The 25237-nt window shown below is 36.1% G+C and overlaps 1 protein-coding gene across 1 annotated transcript in view; it reads left to right on the plus strand.

Annotated features, from left to right (window-relative positions):
- The window catches only part of SGK1 (serum/glucocorticoid regulated kinase 1), a 113320-nt gene that overhangs the window by 46563 nt on the left and 41520 nt on the right, over positions 1 to 25237 (plus strand). The window lies entirely within an intron of this gene.

Genomic DNA, 25237 nt, shown 5'->3' on the forward strand with positions numbered 1-25237 from the left:
TAAGAATTTTTTCTCTGCTACTCCAAGAGCTGTTTTTTTCAATTTTGTTAATAAAAACAACAACAACAACAACAAAAAGCCCACACAGATAACTGACTCATCTTTCAGGTTCTAAGATTTCAAAAATTTAAGATTGTATTTTTAACTTACGACTTAATTAGGTTCATATTTATTTTGATTTCTTAAACCATTGGATAAAATGTTTATGTATTTATATTACCATTATACTGACATAAAAATATGTTTTGAAGATAGAACATGTTATTACAAATCACAATTAATTGAAAGTTGATTTTCCAATATATTGTCTCAAGTCAATGCATCATAAGATGATAAATGTTAATAACCGCTCCATTTTCTTTTTTTAATGAGGTAACTGCTTTTCAGAGATAAATCATTTCAACTGCTAAAAGTAAAGATTGAAAACATTGAATATGAGTTCCTTTTAATCCTAGGATAAAATGCAATGTCTCTTTTTCGTCATGGAAAAGGAAGATTGAATGAGATAAAATATATGAAATATTTCATAGTATATAAAGTGCCATACAAACATAAATCATTACTGCTTGTTACATATTAGCTAAGCCTATGAATCTGTAACACTTCCATGACTGGCTTAGCACTTTGCAGATCTATGAACATTTGTCATGATGCATTTGTCATTTAGGCAACACTGGCTCAACTCCAGCTTGGTCATAAAAGGCAATAAGTAGATTACAAATGCAGGGGTTGGCAAACTTTTTCTGTAAAGGCCAGACAGTAGATATTTTAGTCTTTACAGGTAATACAGTCTGTGTCATTTCCATTCAGCTCTGCCCTTGCAGGGAAGGCAACCATAGTAAGTGAATGGGTCTGGCTGTATTCTAATGAAACTTTTATTTACAAAAACTTGTGGCCATAATTTGCAGACCTTCAGAGTCTTAGAGTCTGAAAGAGTTTGCCATTCCTTGGAGTCTAAAGAGCTATTCTAGAGAGAAGGCTCTACTGGATGTACTATACAGAGCACAAAGACCTAGTGCTAAATGTGGACAAGAGCTGGGATAGATTAATGAATAAATAAAATTCCACACAAGAGGAAACAAGCAAAGAGCTGGAAAGAATTTAAAGCAACATTGTGATTCATCCTTTTACTTTACCTGTGATAACAGGTTAGATCACTTCCAATTTAAAATGGATTACCTAGTTCTTAGAGTTTGCTGGTTTTTTCTTAAGGTCACCAAAAATCAAGAAGACAGATTCTAATAATTAAAAACAAATCAATAGTTTGTATTCTTATAGGGATTCAACAAGAAATAGTTTCTTGAAAAGCAGCTCTGTCCTTTTAAAAAGTGCATTTGTTTGGCAGGAAAATGGAGAGGCTGTTAGGTGCAGAGGCCTGATTATAAAGACCACAAGTTATTCTCCTGACATTTCCTGATGTGAATTATTTGTGGCAAATCGTTAATTCATCCCTCCCACTCAATGTTTCCTCCTATAAAAATTGAGGTTTGCCATCAAGTTTCTTTCCAGGCATTTTTAGTAGTTTTCAGATGAGGTGTGATTTTAAAAACTCTTTTGTAAATATAAGTGCATGTGTAACTAGAATGCTGGAGTCAGGCCACCCATATTCTGGTGTCAGCTCTGCTGCAGGTCAGTGGATGAGCTTAGGCAAGTCACAGAACCTCTCAAATGTCATATGATGGGCCTAAACTAATTAACCGTAATGCTCTTTTTAGTCTGAGAACCTATTGTTGAAATTTGATGACCTATAAAATGAAGATAAACTCTGTATTTCATGCATAAAGATAAAACAGAAAATAAGGTGAGAATGTTTTAAATAAAATAAGAAGGCAGATAAAGTGCAAGTCCTTCATGAATAATTAAGGTTTTTTTTTCCAACTTTAAAAATAGTACATTGTAAATGTTCCCTTTAATGGCCCCAAATCACTAAGAGTTACATAGCAACTAGTTTGTGTTGGGCCTTGCCAATAGCATAGTCAGCGGCCTTTAAACATATTTTTTCCATGGAAGAAACAGGATACTTGTTTTACTAATAAATCACTCAGAAGAGTAGCAATATTGTGATGTCACTAGTAGTGCTGTCTAAAATGAACTCTTTATAAATTAAGCAGATCTTTCTGGGAATGAGATGGGAAAGATGATAACACAGAGCTGCATAAGCTGTTACTAAATAATGCATGCTAGTGGAACACAAATTGTAGCATTCAGCCTGAAATCAACTTCTAAGCCACAAAAGAGGGAGACTAAAGTAGCTTTTCAAGGATGCATGCTGACTAAACATATATACAAACTATTCTATACCATATCTCTCACAGCCTTCAATATCCAGATCAACCAAGCTAGAGGAAAAGAAAGAGGTGTTTTGGAGTAGAGATGGGGAAGAAAATCTGGTGTTAAGGAAAGCATAGGATTGAATCAAGATGGTGACCTGAACATATAATATCATCTCTCCTTCCTGCCTTAAAACAAAAAACACCCCCCACCCCACCCCACATTTTAATTTATAATAATGCTAGAAAACAAAATATACTATTGTATGGACAAGAGATAATTAGGAATCTCAGATCAAGGTCAAGGGTTCAGATCCCCGTGCCAGCCAGCCACCAAATAAATAAATAAATAAAAAAGAACATCCAGAAGGCAGGTAGGATTATCAGGTTGATGAGGAAACCACAGTCCAAAGTGATCACAGCAAAGAACTGCTGCAAAAGCTAGGGACATTGCAAGCTCATGTATTCAAAGGGACCCAGGAAGTTGGAAAATAAAGATGATTCCAGGCAAAGTCTATTATAAGGAAAATACTTTTAGCAATATAAATATCAGACAAAAAAAACTTGTAAGGACCAAAGAGGAATATTTTACCAAGATATTTACCAAGAAGCTAAAACACTCACAAACCTTTGTGTACTTAACATAACATGAAAATATACTTAAAGCAATAGGGCCGGCCCGTGGCTCACTTGGGAGAGTGCGGTGCTGATAACACTAAGGCCACAGGTTCAGATCCCTATATAGGGATGGCCGGTTAGCTCACTTGGGAGAGTGCGGTGCTGATCACACTAAGGCCACAGGTTCAGATCCCTATATAGGGATCTGAACCTCTGGCCTTAGTGTTATCAGCACCGCACTCTCCCAAGTGAGCTAACCGGCCATCCCTATATAGGGATGGCCGGTTAGCTCACTTGGGAGAGCGTGGTGCTGACAACACCAAGTCAAGGGTTAAGATCCCCTTACCAGTCATCCTTAAAAATAAATAAATATATATATACACACACACACACACACACACACACACACACACACACACACACACACACACACATAAAGCAATAACTAATAGAAATACAAGGAAAATTTAGAAAATTCATGTCATAAAGGGGATTTTTATCATACGTCCCCCAGAAATTACCAGTCCAAGAAGACTGAAAATATGTGGATAGAGAGGATATTCATAAACCAATGAACCTAATCTGACTAACATAGAGATTTGTATCTAATAAACAAAGAATATACATTATTTTAAGCATACATGGAACAGTTACAAAAACAGACCAAGAATTAGATCATGAAGCATATCTCATCAAATTCCAAAAAGCAGAAATCATGCAAGCCACACTAGCTAATCACAATTTGATAAAATTAGAAACTAAAAACAATAGGAGAGCCAACCGCCCTTCCCAGCCAATCCACCCACCTGGAGTTCACAATCATTCTTCCTAATAACTCTGGGCTTACATAGGAAATAAAAAAGGAAATTAAAAACTATTTTAAGTGCTAATAACACCACCAGGGAAATACAAATTAAAACAATGAAATCCCCCATTGTTTTTAAACCATCAGATTGTCAAAGGTTGAAAAGATTGATAATGTTGTATTAGTAAAAGTATAAGCAAAAATACTGTTGGTGGAAGAGCTTTTTGGCAGGGTTCCTCTATTACCAATGTTAAAATCTCATACCTTTTGATTTAGCAAATCCATGTCTCTACATCTACCCTAGATAAATACTTATGTGTGATAATTGGAAGTTACAGTAATATCCATTGCAATATTGGAAATGGTGAAAAAATGGAAACACCAGTGAATAACAAAATTGTAAACTCATGGGGAATTTTTTTTTTTTTTTTTTAAGATGACCGGTAAGGGGATCTTAACCCTTGGCTTGGTGTTGTCAGCACCACGCTCTCCCAAGTGAGCCACAGGCCGGCCCTCATAGTGAATTATTAATTATGGCATATCCATATTGTAAAATACTATGCAGAGCTTAAAAAGAATGAGATCTGTATATACTGACAATATCCCAAGTTATATTAAGCTTAAAAAGCAAGCTGAAGGTAAATACTAGTATGTTTATAGTATTATCACATTTATTTTTTTAAAAATTTGTATTTCTTTCTCTATGTCCATATATGAGAGTGTGTGTGTGTGTGTGTGTAAATGCAAATAAAAAGATCTGGGAGTGTATATCTCAGACTGAAATAGTGATTGCCACCTTCCAGGGATTAGAATTGGCAGGCAACTAAGTGGGAAAAGATTAGTCAAGAAGAACTTTAGCTTTGTCTAGATTGTTTGAATTTCTCAAGACCAAATTAATATATTACTTGTAGTTTGGGAAAAACACCATGCCTACCAGATGACTCGCTTATAGAAAGTGAATAGTTACAACTCCACCCCGTTGGTAGGAAGCCGGGCACCATCACAAACATGGTTCACACCATGAGACCATTCCATCACTACAAAGAAAGGCACCACAGGTGGAAATACTGTGGAAAATGCATAATATTTATGCTCCTACAGCACCTTGATTATTCTGTCTGTCAATTGGTTTGCTTCATCCTGTGCAATATTTGTGTGTGTGCATTTCCATTTATTTTCCGAGCTCCCTGCAGTTGGAAACTCTAATGTGTTCATTTTCTTATCTCCTCCCAGGGCCTTGCTACTAAAAAGTTAGTGTGCTCTTTTTTTCTCTTTGCTTTTATTAGCTGAAATTGAAATTTTACTCATGAAAAATTTTTTTTAAATGAAAAAGAGAGGCTAAGACAGAAAACTCTGCAGCCCATGCTGGCTGTAAATCATGTGCATTCCAGAGGAGCTGCATGCCCAGGACTGATTCTCATTAAATTTGCTCTCTCATATGGGATAGATTTGGCTGAGCACGGATTTCCTCTGACTCCTCTGTCTGTCTTTCAATGGAAGGCAGCTTGAAAGATGCTTAGTCAGCGCCCAAAGGCTGAAGCCAGGGCACTGTGTTCTGTTTTCAAGGCCTAGTAAAGTCAGAGTCCTCTGGAAAAAGCCATCTGACTTAGAAAAGTTATTAACCACATTACTACAAACAGAAGAATTAACACCGAGTCTTTGACATGATTAAATATGAGGTCACTGCCTCTTCCTCCTCCTCAGCAAATTACCAAAGATAATAATAGAAGGCACTTTTAATTAAGCGAACTTCACACAATTCTGGGATGAATGTCGCTTGTTCAGCATTTCAGATGCCTTATCTCCATCTGTTAAGCTACCCCAGCTCAAGATGTACCTTACTTTTATGTCCTTCTCAGAATTGTTGAGCTGTGTTTTTGAAGCCCAGGAAGCTTGATAATGAAATGGTCAGCTGAGGCACAGTTTCCATACTGACTTACTTTCATATCATCTTGAATTTTTCTGATCCTTCTTAAAAAGATGCTATAAAAAAATACTTAAATCAGCCAGATGGCTTTATAGATTTCTGGTTTCTTTTCATTTAAAATAACAGAGCTTCAAATTTCCCTTTTCCCCTAGTTTTCTGCTCTTGATGCAATGTTTTATGGTCTCTGGGGGGTGTTCGATGATATCTAAGCTTATCACCCACAAAAGACCTTCACCAAATTTTCAACCATGTTATTCTTGAGAAAGCACTTATCACATAAAACAAATAGACTACTAAGGGAGGGACAAGGAAATGCCCTTTTCTTTTGCTCTGTTTACTTGGAATGCGACCAAGTAGATGACATTCTATCCAGAACCACAAAACCTGAGTTCAACACCCAGCTCTGCCACTGGCGTCCCGAGGCTCACCTGTCACTCAGCACTGCCCTCCTTACAGGGCTACTGAGAAGATGGGAATCAAATGAGAGTGCGTATGTGGAGGCTCTTAGAAAAACTGTAAAGAGCATTTGAAATATTATTAATTGGCAAATATACTTAAGGGTGATCAAAGTTAAAAAGACTTTACAGCAAATAAATCTGTTTTTCAAGCTTTCCTAATTAAAAAAATAATAATAATATAATAAAGAATACTACCTGAAAAAATAATGTGTCTTTAGAAACATTAAAAATGACTCATTAGGGTTGGCCAATTAGCTCAGTTGGTTAGAGTGTGGTGCTGACAACAGCACGGTCCAGGGTTCGATCTCTGTACAGGCCAGCCACCCAAAAAGCTCAAAATAAATGCATAAATAAAGATGCAAAAATGATTCATTAAATTGCCTTCTTAGGATAGTAAAAATCCTTTTAACTATTATTGCCAATATAAGTCTAAATTTTATTATTGTAAACTGAGGCAGAATTGGAAAAATATAATTTCACCCCAAAAGACTTAGAATTCTGTTCCGAAGAAAGGCAGCATTTAAAAAAAAAAAGTTTATTTTAGTCAAGGGTATGCAAAATAGAGGAAACTCACTGGTTTCTCTCTGACCTTTTCAATAATTTTTTCTTTTAGTCTACATTAATTTGAAACATCATAAGTAACTTTCAATTCAAGCAATTTTTCTTTGGATAAGAGCCAGAGGAAACATTACCTTGTCATCCTATAGCTCCTGCTATGAGCTATTGATTAGCTGAACTTTCCATTTTCTGATTTCATATGTCATTTAATATGAATCCATGTATTTATAATATAAAAGTTCTTCCTGACTTTTCATCACGATTTTAAAAAATTACACGAGAATTTTTATAACTGCATTACTGGGACATTTAAAAATAATTCCATTTTCTTTTCACACCAACTACTTTTATTTTTCCTGTTCACTTTCAGTTTTTCCCTGTGTGTACTCATTTTGTATGTGATTATTGTTATTGTGTGTCTATGATGGTGAAACTGCCTTTTTCTTCACTTAACATTTATTAGACACATTTGTATGTAGCAACATAAATTTAATAATTTCATTATCGTTAACATGGAGGGAGGGAGGTGTCGGTGATGGGCCATAATAATCATATACATTGTATATTGACAAAATAAAAATTTAATGAAAAAAAATAAAAATAAAAAATAAAAAAAAAACATTGCATGAAACTGATATTTTGTGTAACTCTGTACCTACTATTAGCCCTTTCACTTTATTAATTTTTTTCTCTTTTGTGTAAGTCTGCAAATTATGTTGGTTTTTTGCCCCCTCAATTTGAATAACCTTAGGATAAAATAAACTTTAGTATAAATTCCCAGGAATGGAGTAGTTTGAAGGTAATAATGATGCTTGTCAAAATACTTTCCAGACCAGTTCAGAAAAAGTTAAATCAATAAAAATGCCACCAGCATTATATGAATAAACCTATTCTACTAGCACTTCATCCCTTGAAGGCAGTGGCATGTTTATTTTTTGTTAATTTAATTAAATGATACTTCATTGATTTGATGTGCATGTCTTTGATTATCCAAAAAGTTAAGAAATTTTTCCATTTTTTAATTTATGACTTGTGATTTCTCATGGAAAATTTTTTTTTTCTGTCTTTGCCTCTTTATGTGCTGGAATTTTGCATTTATTTTAATCAATTTAAATAAATTATTTCTGTATAGATATAAATTCTCTTTCCATCCTATCTGTGGCAAATTTTTTCTTAATCTGAGTCTCAGTTATTAAATTCACAAAAATGAACCAGGTCTGTTTTTTTGTACTATTAGGGAGGGAATATCTATGTTAGCTGAAAGCTAAAATAAGCATATGCTCTTTGTCCCAAAAAGATACTGAGCAGTCCTCTGTTCCCAACAGAAGGGCTACATTCGAAAGGATGTGAGTATAAGGGGCTTTCTGACTGTCCCATGTGCACATTTTGTGACCGGCCAGTTAGCCTGGTAACCAGGAAGCTGGATCCTCCTCTTCTGGGAGTACTTCCACGTTTGCATTCCTGTTTTCCAAGGCTCTTGGAGCCAGGAGGTCACCTCCATCTGATCCAGTGCTGCCCTTCTCTTCCAGAGGCGAGGGCTGAGAATCGAGAGAGTTCTCCCAGTATCCAGGGTATGGAAGAGACAGCATGGACTCCAGGTGACACTCACTCCCCTCTAGGCACCAGCCAAACGACTGCTTTACCTACCATGCAGCACACACATCTGCTGTATTTAGAGAGATGATTCGACTCACAAAAATTAAATTTTAGGATCAGACCTTTGGGGTAAAACAAGCTTATGCCTGTACTCACAGCTCACTTCATTTTTACCGCATAATCTCTCCTATGAGTTACAGCCCACCAGCATTCCCAGTGATGAGCCTGGAAAGGGAGAAGAGACTCCATCCAGCCTATTTAGGTTACAAAATATTCTAAGAAAACTACTCCCTGTCCTCTCTTGGAAGTCTCTAGTCAGCATTTATACTTACCCTTGGGGTTGAGCATATTTTGTTGGCTTTTGCTGTATGTAACCAAATCTTTCCTGCTTCTAATTAAATTTATTCCTTTTAGTATAGTTCTTCCAGAAACCATAAGGCTATTTTCCACGAAAATAATATGACTTCTTAGTAGTTTTGAGAATTTAAAATTTTTAAAAGAAGTCTTTTTATAAACTACTAAAAGTCTATAAGCAAGAAAAGAATTTAAGGGATAAAGCAGTTTAATTGTATGCCAAGAACAGAATTTAAGGGATAAAGCAAAGTTTAATTCTACACCAAGTGATTTTTTTGCCATTATTTCTCTTTCTCTTTATAATCATATTTTCTTCCTTGGGTTATTTATTGAAATGATAAAATTTAATTTATCAAGTAACATCCCTATAATGTAAACTGTATAATGTAAAGAGCAAGTTAAACAAAAATGTAAAGAATTTTGGGAAAAAGTTAATGATAACTTCTTAAAATAGTATTACTTAATTCTACCATCTGCTTTTGGGGACCTGAAAAGATTCTTCTTATAAATCTTCTAAAGGAAAAGGAAGTAAAAATGATTAATATCACCTTGATGTTTCTTATTCACACAAAGTAAATCACTTCTTCATCCTGCCATATATACAGAGCCTTAGATAAACACCTAACTGTGGTGAGACACACATTTGTCCACGGTGTTCAGGGTAAATAAATCATCCTATTTTCACTTGTCAGGGATGTTAGATCCCCTTGTCTTTTTGAGCTAGTAAATAATTCAAATTATTTCTAGGCAAGATTCTAGCAAAACTCAATTTTTGTGACATCATCTCTTGAAAGAATCATCTCAACCAACAAAAATACACTGATATTATGTAAGTGACTCAGCTCTATTCAATAAGGTCAATTTTTTCTTATCAACCTTGAGTAGCAGACATTGGTATAAGAACACATTAAAACTCTTTTTGAAGTCAAGCCAAATCCCACAGCTTGGTATCTATAATTTTAGTTTACTTTTCCAATGGCCGTCAGCCTTGACAACTGTAGATACACAAGTCTGTTCTCAACTCGCTTTTTTCTTTTACTCCAGTGGATATTTCCTGTTGTTTTCCTTAAGAGCCTTATGAGTTGATTTTTAAATGACCATTTCAGTAGGTACACTTGATTTTCTACATGAGGAAAATGCAAGAATTCACCATCTTTGGCTGGGTTAGATGAGTGGCAGACGGGTGGCTTCCTAGTTAAGTGACACAGGGAATAGATGTTATAGGTCTTTGTCAGTTAGAAAATGCTAAATGCAGGCTGGCTGGTTAGCTCAGTTGTTTAGAGTGCAGCCTTATAACACCAAGGTCACGGGTTTGGATCCCGTACTGGGCAGCCACCAAAAAAAAAAAAAAAAAAAGCTAAAATGTATTAACTTGGTGGGACCAAAAAAAAAAAAAAAAAGGAGAGAAAAAAAATATTTGGAAGCAACTTTAAAACTAACGAGAGTGAAGTGATAAATTATGGCAAATTCACACAATGGAAGACAAAGCAACAATTAAGAGTTATGGTATATATCTATATTGAATTATTTCATTTATTAGCAGCTGGCTGGTGTGGGGATCTGAACACCATGACCTTGGTGTGAGAAGGCTGTTCTCTAACCAACCGAGCTAACCAGCAGCCCTTATTTCTGTGGGTATTTACTATTTTCTATTGGTATAGAAAGAGGTTTACAACAACGAAGTTAAAAAATTTTCATAAAGCGAATTACATGTATCAGCAGCCCTCAGTTATTTCTAAAGCAAGCAGATCTGATACCAGCATGAAGGCAGATCTTTCAGATAGTGACCAGCTCTGCAGCATGGGAACAGGGACACCAGATTGCAGAATCTCCGCCCAGTCCATGAAGAAGCCTTGGCGTTTATTGAGAGTTTCTCTTACAGTCTCGGCAGTAAGTACCCTATGCAGTATTTCCAGAAAAGGGGGAGAAATAGTGACAAGTAACCAGGCAGGTATCGTGATAAGCGCTACAATAGGGGAAGGTATAGGCTGCACATGAGAGAGTTCCCATGGCCTACTATCTGGGGGCCAATGAAGGCTTTCCAGCTGAAGAGAAATCTAAGCTAAGAAATGAAGGATAAGTTAGTGCAGTAGAGAAGACTGGGGAAGAGAAGTCTAGACAGAAGGGGAAAATAACCAAAGGACTAGAGGCCTGGAGGCCTGGACTGACGTGGTAAATTTGGAGCAAGGAAGATGTAGTTCAACTGGGAAACAGAGTTCAGATCATTAAGGGTTTTCACAAGGCTTTTAAAATAATTTCTTCACTGTCCTCAGAAAATGAGGATCCATTTAATGTTTCAATCACAAAAGTAGTATCAGTAGGAATAAAGAATAGATGGGAGACAGTCAAATTCCAGAAATCCTTTCACTGCAGATTTATGGCTTTGGATTAAGTTTTATAGCTCTGACCCTGTTAAGGATAAATATGCTTGAGATTGAATACAATAAGCTTGATTCTTTTACAAAGAAAGATTGGGGGGGGGGGATTAAAAAGAGAAGTCCGAAACCATGAATAAACTTTGTTATTTACCAAGTTTGTCATTACCTAGTGACTGAAAGGAAAAAGTAAAATTAAATGTGGTAGAATTGAAAAGCTTCAAAGAGGATAGTAGCTGAAGGAAGAGTGGGATAAAGAGAAGGAGAGAGGAAATGCTTTGCACGTGAGGTAATTGATTACAGGCTATCGTCTATTTTGAGTTTGACTTGAGAACTCTTAACAGTCCCTTGGACAGGCAGAGTCTACCTGTATGAGAGTCAGGGTGTACTCTCTGCTGAGATTCGTTAATATGAGTAAACAAAAAGGTGGAGGAGAGAATTTGGTTCTAAGATGCTTCTGCATATGTCATCGGTCTTTGTATGGGAAGATGACATTATTGACCCTGTATCAATGTTGAGTGTGGTCTGAGCTACATTCACTAGAATTAAAGACTGGATTTGTTCTGATCTGTTTTTACTCTCTTGCCTAATCTCACTGACTACTAATAGAACAAATTTTCAATAGACTTGGAAGGTTAATCTAACTGACCTTCCCTGGGCTTGAACAAGGGGCTTTCTCCTTTTAGCACAGTGCTCTAATCAACTACACTAATCAGACCCAGGGCTCACGACATACACAAGGGAAAAAAGAAATAGCAGTATATGAAGATGTACTGTTTTCAGAGTGATTTTTAGCCCCTGAAGAATGCAAAGTTCCAATTTTTTTCAAAATTGAAATCATAACAGTTGTGAGAACTTAGCTGTTTATCAAAGGTGCAAGTAGAAGTCATAGGTTTTATTTCAAGGATTAAAGCTAAAACTTGTATGTATTTTCATGAAATCTCATAATGGATTGGTAATGGTAAGTATGGATGCTAATATTTATTTAGACAAGTGAGAAATACCAAGTGCAAAAGATGTTTAAAGAAAAAAAATGGCATAGACTACTTTGCAAATGCATGGGCTGAAATTATCTATAATTTCAGTGAATGGCATAAATCACATGACATAGTTGTCCCTGGCTTCCATTGCTATGGTAAGAATGGCTTGCAAATCAGTGTGATTTTTTAGGTGACTCATGGGTACCAAGTGTAGTGTATCACCCAAGCACCTGCTTTCCCAGTCACCTGACATTCACATCCAAACACAAATAACCGTATTATTAACTGCAGCCACCAAAATTCATCTTTCAGTATTGAGAGGATGTGCAAGTTTAAGCTAATAGGATTCAGTTCCTCCTCATGACATATACCGTGCACTTTTAATTCATAAAAACAGTGCTGTTCCTTTTTGTTCAGGATCTCAGAAGTGGTGAATACCATTTTGAGTTCTGTGTTTGCGGCTTTGTGTGGGCCATATTAGGTACATTTTGTAAAAGGCCACAGCAGATGTGTCTTTGAACTGAGGCCGTGTGACAAACAGCGACATGCTACTCTAACCTCATTTTGGGGAAATCCAAGCTTCACAGTTGCCACACAGGATGTTTCGTCAAAAGAGGGATTTTCCCCTCCTCTCTGGAAAACTTTGCTTCTTTCTCCTTCCGCAACTCTACAGTACGAAAGTATTCTCAAAATAGTTAACAAATTACCCTGTTATGGGTGACTGTACTGAGAGGTGGAATGGGGAGGGGATAGAGAATAGAGTGTGGGGAGGTCAAGCACTGGGGTATGGAAGGAGCGGTAAGAATAAGACCCCCTAAATACTTTGCTCAGTGCATCCTGTTTCTGGGCATGTTACTTGATATTACTCAGTATTAAAAAAAAAAAAAAAAGCCACTGGTCCTTATATGAATCAAGCATGGTTTTGGTGTTAGATCTCAATTCAAAGCCCAGCTTTGACACTTACCATCTGTATCCTTGAATTTCCCTATTTATAAAGTGAATAATAATACCAACTTAACGAGGCTGCTATGAAGCTTAAATGAGAGAATATATACTTCATTTCTCTCTGCTTCCGTTGTCCCCTGACGCCATCCCAGTTTTCCAAGGCTAGAAGAAATCAAACAGGCCTACACAATGAAAATCGTATGGTGATTCTGAACTAGGCGTAATGTGCCCAGTCTGCTACTGCCCTTTACCTTGTAATTTGTGTCCATTGAACACTATACTTATTAATTCTAAACCTATGTCCTGTATCATTTTGCTCAGCAAAAAGAGAATGAAAAAAGAAGATAGAGATTGCAAAGAGATTGCAAAGGAAGTACATCATTTGATGAGTTTGTGCCAGTGTAACTTTTGTAGAACAAAGGAGTTTTTTACTAGTCAAAGTACTTATTTCTGTAGCTCAGTTGGTTAGAGTGTGTTGCTAATAACACCAAGGTCCAGGGTTCATTCCCTATACTGGTCAGCTGCAAAAAAAAAAAAAAAAAAGTATTTATTTCTAGGCTCAATTGGAATGTCTCATTTCCATGTCTCTTTAGCTAAAGCAGTGGGAAAACTGGAGTAAAGATCTTCGGGTTTACCTTTCTCTAGGGCAAAATTTTTAGGATTCCCACCCCAATTCTAATGGTTATATCTCCCTGAATATATCTCCCTGAAGTCTCAAAGGTTGTTTGTCTAATTCACACTGTGACCTGAAATGTTTTCCCGGAAAAATAATTCCACTGGCATTTTATTTCATTGAACTGTAGCCACCTCTGGAAAGGCAGATTTTCTACATGATCTTAGAGGAAGGCATCTCAAGCAGGTGTAACTTTATCTTTAATTCTAGAAAGTAATCACTGCCTGGAAGACTAAACTATCATGGCCTACAAAGTAAACAAAACCACAGCTCTTAGAGTTTTTTATTGTTTTTTAGAGTTTTCCCTAATCTGGTTTTATTATTTTAAATGTTAATCTTATCAAGACCTAATTTTCTTTCACTTGTATAGGTGTAAGAGCAACAGAATTTTACAAATTTAAATAATAATTATCTATAGATTGATGAGCAACCTCTTGAACTTTCTGAGAACAAGCCAGGCAGTACAATTCACTAGTGCAGTATTAATAAATAATACAGATTAGAAAATCAGTAACAACTTAATTTCATCAAAGATTTAGAGCCATATTTATTTATTTATTCTCTTCCTTATGATTTTTTTAAAAATCGATTTATTTTTATTGAAATGTATTGATTATACATATTTGTGGGGCACAGAGTTATATTTCAATACATGTCTACAATGTATGATGAACAAATCAGAGTAATTAGGATACTCATTACTGAAAAACTTAATCATTTCTTTATCATGTAGAAATTTGATCTCCCCTCTTCTAGCCATTTGATAACATGCAGTAAATTGTTAATTATATATGCCGAGCTTGCCTGTACACCAATGGAACTATTTTTCCTATTTAGCTATAATTTTGTGTCCATTAATCAACCTCTCACTAACCTCTTCCCCCTTCCCCTAATAAGTCAGAACCATATTTAGCCTAACGAAATGTCTTTCTCTATGTTGTAGTTATTCGACTCTTTCATCATACCTCTCCGGTTCTATTCATTCATCACCCTGCCAGCACGGCCATTTGTTGGATCTTGTGATTACTCTAAACTGCTCCTTCTCCAAGTGCTTGCACTCTTCAGTTCCCTCTTGACTGGGGCTTTCTGCTCCCTCATCTCCTTCCTCGAGATCCTACCATGCACCCCTCCTTCAGCATACTTTTTTCTTTTACTGCTGGTCTTCACCCTGTAGACACCATCATGATCTGCTGAAGCTTCACATCCGCCCTTCACCAAACTGAGATTCCTGCAGTGTGTTTAATGTGCAGCAGCCCCACCACGCTGTGCATAGTTCACAGATAGCTAAGAGCAAAGATGAGGCAGCGTCATTTGCTGGCAGGATAATAAAACACCTTTGTAATCATTTGAGAGGTCATCTTTGAGCACAGCCTTCCCCACTGATCTGATGCCATCAGGCAGCACACCCTCCTACAGCCAGCTTCAGATGTTGGCTGTCGTACCTGGTTCCTTAGTGGTCCTTTCTCTCTGTGCCCTGAATATTTTCTGTAAAATCACATACTGATGGGATGTTACGACTAGAAAGGGCCATAAAATGTATGTAGTCCAACGTCTTTATTTTACAGATAAAGAGCTGAGGTCTGGAGGAGACATTGAGCTGACATTATCAACAGAAATTGCTGAAAGATTAGATAAAGGTAGCAGAATTTGCCCATGACCTTCTAAAAAGTGATTTACTTCATGAATATGTCCCTGGCTATTTTTTATCGAATAGGTTTTGGTGGTTTTCGATCCAGGTCAGTTAGTGAATACTTTAGGCACATATATTTCTCTTGATCACTCACCAGTTGAGAAGCTGGTTGTATTATCACAAGGAGGTGCGGTTGGCTGCTTTTCATAGCAGCACAATGAAGCTCTTTCTGTTGGGTGGGACACTTTGTCCAGATTTCCTTTGTACCAGATGGCTGTCCCCTAAAGGCCCAAAAGCTCCTGGGATCATTAGGATTCCAGATGTGTTTGCTACTGTCGATCTGGGGAAACGCGGTGGCAGCTCTTTTCTTGCCAAGTATGTGATCAGCTGTTAGAAATGTTTGGCATTTTTCTAATATACTTGATAGTTTTAATTTTCAATTTTGATCTCTGATTTAGGCATTATGCAGTATTTTAAAATATTTAGAGTTTAAATAGTTAAAACCCTGCTATATGTATAGTGTGTTCTAAAAGTGTATTTGTGAACAACTGAGATAATCTAATTTCCAGGTCCCAGAGTTCCATGGTGTCTCCTTTCTTAATACATTAAGCTTGTTCTAATTCCAGTTATACTCTTTCCATTTTGCAAAATAGCTCATTTTGTGTGTTAGTCAGCAGAATGCACTTTGATATTAGGGAAAAAAATGTTTTTACTTTAATGTGCTCCAGATTGGAGACCCTTATTAAGACTGATCTGCCTTATTTCCCAGTTGTACTAATTAGAAGTACTAATTATTTCCATGCTAGTATCTCAGAACCATCTTTTGATGCATAAAAGTTTTGAGGGATTTTTTTTTGTAAAAAACTGACTGACTACAGGAATCATGTGAGAGATTTAATATTCTTTATTCCCAGGAAAAGAGCTTTATGTCAGTTCATTAGACTTTCGCCCCTGCTTCTTTGGTTTTGAGTCTGTTCTGGATTTCTGCCATGTGAGAAGTAGTTGCCAGAATTCCCCTTCTTTATACAGCAGTTAGTGTAATTAATGCTGGAAAGGGACTTACCTCACTCATGATGCTAATAGGCTTCTCAAAAGCAGTTTTCCTACCTGATTCTTGTCATTTATGACAGAGCTAAACCAGATTTCCAAGATCCTTCCTACAGTCATTGATTCTTTAAGACTTTGTGGTCATTTTCCTAATTCATAAATCAACCCATTTCTTGGTCTCATGAGAAATAATCCTGGTGTGTTTAGGGAGGAAGTGAGTTAATTTACTTTTCTGATGCAAAAGGTGGGAGAATGGAGAAAAGATTATCTTTCCAGCTGGAAGGCAATCCTTTCCCAGAGATAATCTCTTTTAAAAATTTCTGAACTCCAGAACAATAATACTCTAAAAAAAGAATTAAGTCACATAAATTGAGTGGGAATTAAACTTCTATTCACACTTTTACTGGTGCAAAATTGTGTGAGTTATATAAATTATTTACAGTATACTATTGTCAATGACAAGTTTACTATAATTTAAATCATCTGGAATTGCAAACACATAGCTTATTTATGTGTTTAGTATCCCGTTGCTTAAGAAAAGAGACTATTTTGGTGGAATGCTATTTCAATGAAGTCTGACTATGCAATAAGATAGAAAAAACAAAGCTATAATAGAGCACCACTTTCCTAAAAAATTACATATAAATGAAGTTGAGTTTATTTTATGAAAACAAAGCCAATAAAAATGAATTCCAAAAGTGTATTTATTAAACATTGAATTCATTTATAACTAAAACAGCCAGCAGCCCTGGGGATGATTGCTGTGGGATGATTGCTTTGTTGTTCAGAAGTAATGTAGGTAGGGGGCATAGGAAAACAGAAAGGTAGCAGTGATGGCTTCTATCTGAATCCCATTAGCACTTGGGAGTCAACAGCCTCCTGATTTTTGAGAAGGGGAAAATTGGAGCTCAACAGGTACAAATCATTCCATTCTGCAATTAGTATGATTATCTGAAAAAAAACTTTTAACATTTAATACTTAGAATAAGGCTATTTTAGATAATTGAATTGTTGGCCAACTTCCCCCAAATAGACCTCCCTTAATAATTTTTTAAAATCACTTATCTGTGGCTACTGATGAAAACAACAAATGAAGCATAGAAGCAATTATAGGAAGGGAAAGTACCCAATATTATGTAAAATGCATTGGAACTGAGTCATATGTAAATTTTTAAAAAGCTTTTCACTCTTAAATTCTAGTTCCTGGTATCCCTCCTTCATAACTGACTCACAGTCTATTTGGGGACAAACCTGACAGTACTACAATCCTTTCAACTGTATATTAAATTTTATACAAAAAAGTCAGGAACTAACAGAATGATCAAATAATACTGATTAAGGGAACTCACACACATGACCCTGTGTATTAACACTGAGCGTGTGGCCTCAAAGTCAGGGCTCACCTAAACTCTTCATGTTTTGAAGTCATGGTTCCTAATGCCATGTTTGGAAACACAAGTTGATTAGAAAAACCAACTGCACAGTGTAAGTGAAACATTTGATCTTGTCCTTTATTTGAAATATCTATTTTTTGGAGTGGCCCATGGCTCACTTGGGAGAGTGTGGTGCTGACAACAGCAGGTCAAGGGTTAAGATCCCCTTACTGGTCATCTTTTAAAAAAAAGAAAAAGAAAAAGAAATATCTATTTTTTTCCATGTCCTTCCTGTCAAAACTTACCTAACTTTTTAAATAATGAATTTTGTTATTTTAAAATAATCCCCTTATTTTATTTTATTTTTTTCCCTGAAAAGGGTTTGGAGCTTCATTTTCATCTTGATCCTAGTTGCTTTCTCCGCACTTTCTTTACCATGTTCAGTTAATGTGGTTTCAGAGCTGACGTTAACTCCCTGACTTCAGGAAGATGTTTTCCAATGACCTGAATCTTAGGCCAGGAAGCTATGTGAACGGTTAAGTAGCACATCCTTTACCTTCAGGCAGAGCCACACATAAAAGATGGTATTCATTTTTCATGGCTCTAGAGAAGATTGCACAATTTCTTTCTTTTTTTTTTTTTTTTTTTTAAAAGATGACCGGTAAGGGGATCTTAACCCTTGACTTGGTGTTGTCAGCACCATGCTCACCCAGCGAGCCAACCAGCCATCCCTATATAGGGATCTGAACCCGTGGCCTTGGTGTTATCAGCACCGCACTCTCCCGAGTGAGCCACAGGCCGGCCCAAGATTGCACAATTTCAAGCCACATCGCATTTTGACATTTAGTCAACCTTGCTCTGTCTAACCAAAGTCTTCACACTTCCAACCCAGCCTTGGGTTTATACTCAGTAAAGATAACTAACAATCTCCTTATAACCATCTCTCTTTATAAACTAAAAAAAAAAAATGTATTCAGTTGTCCTCTGGCCTTCTCTTCAAGAAAATTAATGATAGTCCTGTTTACCTCTCCTTATCGGTCTTATTTTCCAACACTTGAATCATTTTGCCATCTTTGTGGCTGTCTTCTAAATACTTTCCAAGTTCTCCAATCAGTCTTTACACATAGACTCCAGAAGTTCACATTTCCGAACAATACTAATTTGAGGTCACCTTACAACTCCTTCACAGCATACTCTCATTCTACATTTACTTATTTTTATATTGGTCTTTTTAAATGTCCTATTATTAAAAGAATTTTTTTGGTTTAAATTTAGATTGTTTTTAACACAACTGGTTGGTTTCAGATAAGGGTGTTTATGTAAAGCAGAGGTTATTTGAATACAACACTGAGACATAGGGAAGGTTTTTCAAAGAAGCATTTATAGAAATTATAACTAAAATAGTTTTATGTTCCTCTATTTAACATTTTTTCTAATATTTTTCCTCTATTTAATCTTGGATGAATTTTCCAGTTTTGTGTTTTTCCAGCAAATTTCTGTCCAAAAGAAAAGAATCAGAAACTAGCTGCATAAAACTAGTAGAATAACTATGCCAATTTAGTTTGGCATTGGTGTGATTATGAACAAATTTAGAGTCTTTAGGAATGTTTTGGGCTATTTCTGCAAGAATTATATTTAAGCCTGTGGTTATTTTCTTTTTTTATTCTTTTTCTTTAAAAAAAAAAAAGTAGGCTGAAAATAATTACAACATATGTAAGTATGCAATTTGGAGTTCATTAATCCCTCTGAAGGTTCAGGCCTTCAGAATGGTGGCTGAAGGTAACCTTGTCTGGCATGTCCAGTACTGGTCTTTGGGAAGTTCAGCAAAGTGCTGCCCTGGCATGTGAATTTCCATTTACTTTGGGAGAAAACCAAGTCCATGGGGAAACTAGTCAACAGAAATAACGATTGAAGCTTAGTACGTAAAGGAAAATCCTCACAGGGGAACTTTGACATCCCCTGTCCCTTTTTTCCTGATGACACAAAATGAACCTCTCATGAATTAGTACTAGAGAGCCTTAACTTTGCTTAAGTCCAGAGAAACTCTACAAGAACACTCAACTAGAATTGAAGATTTTGAGTGGGCTACACATGCATTCAAATTCATCAATATTTCTACATTGAAAGAAGTATGAGATTGGTGCCTCAAAACACATATCACTTTTTTTATAGTAACACTTTATATTGGGGTCTTTTCCAACCATGACATTCATCCCTCCATGCCATTTCCTGGACATCAACAAAGCTGCTCTGTTTACATTAGAATATGTAGATTGATAGATCAATCTGTAGATATGTTTATAAATACAGGTGCTAGATAATTTTTAAATTATGAAGGTAATATAAGAATATTATTAAAAATTGAAGAAATAGGAAACAATACATAATTCGACTACATAAACACAATAAACATTGCTTCATACATTGGTGTTATCTGTTCTTTTATACACAATTGAAATACTATTTTATGTTGTGATTTCTTTTATTTAACATAAAATGGGTAATGTTTCTCTTTACTACTAAAAACACTTTATGGGCACCATGTGAATAGTGGATATGCCATTCTTTACTCAACCATTTCTCCATTAAATGTTAAGTTGCTTCTAGTGTTTTGCAGTTATGAATAATGTTAAGATGGTTTTGTGCATATGGATTTATGGATTATTTATTAAGGATAAATTACATGAAGTGAAATAAATGGGATAAAAGTATTAAAAATTTTAAAGCACCTGAAATATATTATAACAGCTTTCAGAAAATGTTTTAAAAATTAAAATACAATGAGCAATATATGAGAATACCAGTTTTACTAAACCCTTGCCAGCACTGAATATTGCCACTTAAAAAATTAGTTCCGTATATTATTATGAATATTATTATTATTTTCAAACATAAATATTTTAACCAAATACCATTATTGCTAACACTTTCTCTTTACATGAGGGAGAAAGAAAATATTAATTTATGGGTTAAATGTGCCCCCAAAAAGTTCATGTATTGGAAACTTGACCCCCATTGTAATGTTGTTAAAAGAGTGGAAAATCCAATTATGGTATTTGAAATGTGGGACCTTTAAGAGCTGATTAGATTGTGAGGACTGTGTCCTCGTGAATGGACCAATCCATTCATGAAGTAATGGTGAGTTCTGATGGCTTTATACGGACAGCAAGTGAGAAGTTTAACTCACTCTTGCTCAGCCCATTCTCCCCATGTGCTCTGACATGTTGCTACAGAGTCACCACCCATTGAACAAGGTCTTAACCAGATATGTTCTCAGCCTCCAAACTGTAAGAAACAAATTTCATTTTTTTATAGATTACTCAGCTACAGATATTCTATTATAAGCAACAGAGACGGACTAATACCATGTATTATTTAAAATATATGAACAAATCACTTTCCACCTCAGGTTTTCAGTGAGCAGCTTGGACTATTTGAGGAGTATAGTGATAAACCGGTATATTGTCCTAACTTTTGATCTACCCAATAATCTTTGTGGCAGATTTTGTATAGCATCAAGGGCTGAAGTCTAACTGCTCTCTAGAGTTACACAACTGTTGTGTTGTGAGCTGTTGTCCTCCAGCCTTTTTCAGCCTCTAATTATTGCAGGGTCAAGGCCTGTTAATTATCACCCACCTGTACATCAAACTCTTATGACCTAAAAGAAATGTTTTCTTGCATATACACTTTTTAGTGGCTTTAATTTGGGAGCAAATTGTTGATAAAAGTGTTAAGCTCAGGAAAGTTAATTTCAGGAAAGCTCAGTCTTAATTTCAGGAAAGAAATTCCAGAGTCTAAGCAAGACTTTTCCTTTTCTCTTTACCTCATTTTCCTGACCCTGAGGTCTCATTCTTGCTATCCTTTGCATAGAACAAAGACCAGAAATATACATGTCAGTGCACAGGACCACACATAGAGAGAAAATTATTGCATGTATATACTTATGTATATACATGTGGGCATTTTAAAAATTTTTTTAATTTTTTAATTTTTATTTTTGGCAGCTGGCCAGTACATACATGTGCATTTTCTGATAGAACCCACCAGAAGCTATTGTTCGTGGATAGTGGGGGGTGGGGATAGATCTTCTCTTCCCTAGGCACTCCATCTGGTAATCAGGAATTATGTTTACCCTCAAAAATCAATTTAGTACAAAAATGGATCACTTCATGAGGGTTCAGAAAAGATATTCATTCATTTCCTATAAGACACTAAGCATATGTGACCAGTATAAATGGGTTGTCACTTTCACGTGGTCAAAGAGTCAATGCAAAAGGATGGAATGACTTTAGCAGATGTTTAAGTAACAGACCATTCAGATTAATTTTTCTTTGTGCTCTTGAGTGTTATAGGCTTACTGTTGTTGAGTTCAATGGGAAGGAGAAAGAAGGTTTGCAGACCAAGTCAAGATGACTAACAAGCACAGTATATGTGAGACAAAGCCTTGTCATAAATCTACCCCCTAGTGTCTCTCTTCTGCAGCCCCAGTGATTTATGGCAATAGCAACTATAAGACCTGGATTTTCAGTCCTTCTATAAACAGCATTTGGAATTCCCCATGGGGGACCTTGGGGTACACTGAAAATAAGGAAACATAAGGAACCACCTCTATCTGTTTACATAGGATCCACTTCTGGCTTTGAGTAGAGCCCAAAAGTTAAGATATAAATACAAGTAAAACACGTTTATCTTGTGTTTAACAAATATCCATTGATTGACTACTATGGCCCATGTTTGTATGCAATTATGCTAAGGCACTGGAAATTGGCTTCTGAATAAATCAGGACACAGTCCCTTCCATAGGGCTTATAGTCTGGGGATATCTAAATTATGAACAATAAGCAATACAAATGCTTTGTTTTATTTAAGAAGTATTTTTTTTCCTTTTCTGATGCCCCTACCCTTTTTAAAATTTCTGTGTCCTAGAAATAAAGATTTGCCCCTAATTAATTTTTAACCGTAGCTTTATGAAAAGGCATCCTATTTTATCATCTTTCTTTTCTGTATTAGTCCGTTTCTATTGCTTATAACAAAAAACTTAGAACTGGGTAAATTGTAAGACATGAAATTTATTACTTGCCGTTTCAGGGAACACATCTGCTGAGGGTCTTCCTTGGTGGTAATGCGGGGTCTCACATGACAGAATGGCAGCACAGAGAGAGAGACAGCTCCTCACGCATTCTCCTTTAAAGCCCTCAGAACCATGCCCATGACCACCATTTTTAATCCATTCACTACTGCATAGTCCTACAATCTAATCACCTCTTCAAGGCCACACCTTTCAATTACTATAATAGGATTTCCCACCTTCTCAGCACTATCGCAATGAGAGCAAAGTTTGGGGGGAACATTCAATCCAAGGCATTTTCCCACAAGAAACTATTAATTAAAACAGTGATATATTTTGCACCATCTGGAAAGAAAATGAATACTGAAGCTATTAAGAATGAATTCCTCCTTTTTCAAACAGGTTAATAAGGCAGAAAGAAACCCTAAAGTTAAAAGGAAATGAATTTAAAATAAAATTTTCAAATAAGATGTTATCAATATACTAATTTACTATATGTGTAATAGTTGCAATCCAAGTCATTTTACTTGAAGTGTATATAAGGATACTTCAAAAAGTTTGTGGAAAAATAGAGTTAAAAGATGATTCCAGTCTTTCCATGAACTTTTTAGGTACCGTTGTATGTATTTGGAGGCAATGTGGTGAAGTCATTAAAAGCCTGGCTCACTAGCTGCATTTACCTTTCCCAAGTTACTCCCATTTCTGTAAAATGGGGATGATGATAATAATACCTTCCCCATAGGGATGCTATGAGCATAAAGTGAGTTAATTAATGTAAAACACATAGAATAATCCTTTTCCTCCTTGGCTTTAGCTATAATCTTTTGTCCCAGGTAGATGCAGTTTGTTCATCCACCTGACAAAGTTTTCCAGCAATGACCTTCACTTTTCTGTCCTGGGTGAATGACAAGTGTCTTACATTGGCTCCTTCAGGTAGCTCCCAGACAGGTTAGAAAAGACATACATGCCAAAACCAGGGACCAGGGTAGAATCAGGTGCTAACTCTGAGGACTGCCAATGAGTTGGGAAGGGGGTGGGGTAGGAACAACACCACGAAGCTTTCCTACCATTTTTAAGATAACATTTGGTGGGAAAGAGGGATTCAGCATTTACTTGGTTGCTATACACCTTTGACTGTTTTCCAGAGTTTTAACAAATTTTGTTCTGAGAGTTTCTGCTTGCTTTTTGGTGTTTCTGTCGGGGAGCAGAAGCTTGGAGCTGCTAACTCTGCCATTTTGCTGTGTCACTTCCCTGGATAAGATTTTACAGGTTTCCTTGTCCATGATTATTCTTCTTTACAAATGGAGCAAGTGCCTAGTTATTCTGAGGATTAACAAAGATAATGAGATAGTAAACTTGCCTGCCCACTGTAAATACTCCATAAAAAATATTAGTAGTAATTATTATTCTGAAATACAGTGTGAGTCGAAATGAGTGATGTTCTAGGTCTAGGAACACTTCAATACTAGGTGGCAGTGGCATTTAGTTCTTTTTTTTGAGACAGCTAGAGGTAGCATCATTCATTCCTCAGTGGCAGCCTCTTGCCCTCAAATATCTGGAATGTCCTTTTGATCCTTGAACACAAGGACCACATGGATCCTAAATTATATTTCATAAATATTATAGGATTTCTAAGGCCTGGGCACAAAGAATGATAAGATACAAATTCAATTCTCATAAGGATAAAGGACACTTGTGGTATATTGAAATGTTTCTTAGAGCCCTCTAAAAAATAAATACGAAAGAAAATATAGACAGAAAAAAGAGAGGAAAATAAAGCTGTATATGATGTCTTGCCAGAACACCTAGAGAAAACACATGGAAATGCCATGGAAAGTACCTGCAAAGGGAAGCAACTAATGCAGGACCTTCTTGGAGTGCTCACAGCCTCACACTGTGATTCCTAACTTCCCAGACATTAAGAGCTCAAGTGATCCAGCTGGGATCAGAACCGGCACCTCTTAAAGGTGAAATTCAGTACTTCATGAAACTGTCCACTTCTCCACATGTTATATAGATGTTGTTTATTCCCTGGACATTCTCCCACATTTCTTCATGGGCCTAATGACCTATCCACTGAATACCAAAGAGATATTGGATAAAGAATCATTCTCGAAATGTATGATTAACTTGGCTAAATGCTAACCCAGTTTTGCAATAAAAACCTTACATCGCTGCCATTCAAAACTTTATAAAAGATGTATTCATGGCATTTTTGCTTATGCAGAAAAGTGCATTTCATATTGGTCAGGTATTGTGCTTAACATGTGTTTCATATCAAATACAAGAAAGGTCTGGTGCAAGCTAAAAAAAATATATTGGCAGGATCTGCTGCGAGAGAGTCTTCCAGCACATCTGGGAACCTCTATAAAAAATTAACTCAACATTCCGGACTCTTGGGATGGCCAGATTATTAACTGGTTTTGTAGCAGCACTCTGTGCAAGCCAAGGCACATAGGAAATATTTTAGACCTGCAGACCATTAAATAATGTATGGTTAGCCTACTGCATGTGAAAAACAGCAAATATTTTAGTGGACATATCTAGTTCTATTCAGAAA

The sequence above is a fragment of the Galeopterus variegatus genome, unplaced genomic scaffold (assembly GCF_000696425.1).
Source record: "Galeopterus variegatus unplaced genomic scaffold, G_variegatus-3.0.2 Scaffold85, whole genome shotgun sequence".
Classification (NCBI taxonomy): Eukaryota; Metazoa; Chordata; class Mammalia; order Dermoptera; family Cynocephalidae; genus Galeopterus; species Galeopterus variegatus.